We start from the raw sequence: 1,817 nt of genomic DNA, 5'->3' as shown, positions 1-1,817 counted from the left end.
CTCTTTTTCCTTCCCTTTCCAGTGGAATTAATGTACTTTCGTTTACTATCTTGCCAGCCACTATTATTTGTGCCCCTTTGTGTGGTACCATTACTTGAATGAACAAGCTCTACAAAAGCTGCAGCAAGGAACATAAATTGAAAAGTAGTTAAAAAAAACTGACAAGAACTGTTCGTGAAAGTTTAAAATTAACATTACGTTTAGCCAGCAGGAACATGATTGCTAAGTTTACTAAAGATTGGGCAATTTGCATGGAAGACTTCATCTAAAATGCTAAGTACAATTCAAAGTCAGGTAAGGACATATTTTTGTCCATGCATTGAAAGGTGCATCACCATTTCTTCATCAAGTAAAATCTCTGTTTCCTTACTAAGAGAAAAGAAAGCGCAACTAACAAGAAAAAAAAATTACAAAGACAACAATTTCCGGCCGTGGTAACCAGGCAATTCTGTGTTTACATGTTAAGTCAGGAAAAATTCCTGTACACATACAGAAAGATGTACGACCATTTTTTTTCATCATGTAAAATCTCTGTTTACTTAAAAATTGCAAATTACAGAACATTTTCAGGTGTAATCACCAGACCTCAATCATATAATATTTGCAAGAGAAGCATGAGTACAGAATACAAGTGTGTTATTTTAGAGTTTAGTTCAATTAGCCATTTAAGGGAGGCAAGAGAAAAGCTTCATGGTTTTGCAATTATATTTCTCTTGCTCTCAACATTTCTCAACTCCACACTCTTTCTTCATTTTCTCTTTCTTATCCTTTCCGGGTTGACTTTTCACTGCTAAATGGATCTTTCTTATATAAGTATTTTATTTCTCATTTCAGAGCGTGGATCAATTGTCCTCTTCTCTTGTAGCCATCTGTTTCTCTTATACCGTCACATTGTTGTTTTCTAAAAAGACTACAGCTATAAATGTAATTTCCCTACAAAAGATAGTGATACCTTGGCAATCTATTGATGAAATGGATAAAGGGAGACAACTGCGATGGTACTACAATTTTAACCGTGGGTTTTGTTATCTATCAAGATTGAAGTAAATTTGTTAGAGAGAGCGTTCAAAAATAGTATCTCTTACATTGAACATCAAGACATTCATGCCAAGGTTTGTCATATCGAACACGTTGTATGCGTGGAAATCTTAGGCTATATGGTGCTGCAAAGACCTAGAACAACATAAATCAATAAAACCAGGTCATTAAGTAGATATTTAAAGCAACAGTTCTATATGATTCTAAACATCTCAGTGATTCCTGGAGAATAACAGCAGCTAAATAAGCAGAAGAATTAGCAATTGCGGTCGAAAAACACACCTCAGATTTTATAGTTCGTATATCACTGGTAATGGAAAGTATGATTGACCTGTAAAATCAATGAAATTGAGGCATAAAAGATTACATTCTGTCTACCATCAAAAGCTTTATGAGTATGGCAGAAAAATTATTAAGAATGTTAACTTCTCAGGGCTTTCAATCCAAACATCTGGTCTTTCTTTTGAATTATTTGTAACTTGGTAAAAGCTGGGTGCAGTCTTCCTTGGATATTCACTTTTCCTAACAACAGACAGCAAGTACTTCAAAAGATATATCAGAATATTGTAGCTTAAAAATAACAGATTGACAACGTCTAACAAATTGTGTCCAGCAACAAGCAAGAACCGAAGCTCAATCTATGATTGCAAAGCTTAATCTGGTTTTGAGGCTAAACTCCAAAACGAAGGTGAAACCATTTTAACCAATTACAAGCCATGCTCTGAATTTCATAAGAACTATAAATCAGGGTTTTTCTAACTTCAGGATGTTCTTATATT

At 34.2% G+C, this 1,817-nt stretch overlaps 1 long non-coding RNA gene across 1 annotated transcript; it reads right to left on the bottom strand.

Annotated features, from left to right (window-relative positions):
* Positions 1 to 6: 6 nt before the first annotated feature.
* On the bottom strand, positions 7 to 1,593 carry LOC111786345. The gene is made up of 4 exons (XR_002813777.1): positions 1,465 to 1,593; positions 1,321 to 1,369; positions 1,086 to 1,173; positions 7 to 118 (listed from the first exon to the last, which is right to left on the bottom strand). It is a non-coding gene; the product is annotated as an uncharacterized LOC111786345 (long non-coding RNA).
* Positions 1,594 to 1,817: the final 224 nt, after the last annotated feature.

The sequence above is a fragment of the Cucurbita pepo genome, unplaced genomic scaffold, assembly GCF_002806865.2.
Source record: "Cucurbita pepo subsp. pepo cultivar mu-cu-16 unplaced genomic scaffold, ASM280686v2 Cp4.1_scaffold001502, whole genome shotgun sequence".
NCBI classification, from domain to species: domain Eukaryota; kingdom Viridiplantae; phylum Streptophyta; class Magnoliopsida; order Cucurbitales; family Cucurbitaceae; genus Cucurbita; species Cucurbita pepo.
The sequence above is the reverse complement of the archived record's forward strand: the minus strand, read 5'-3'. Positions and strand labels throughout refer to the sequence as shown.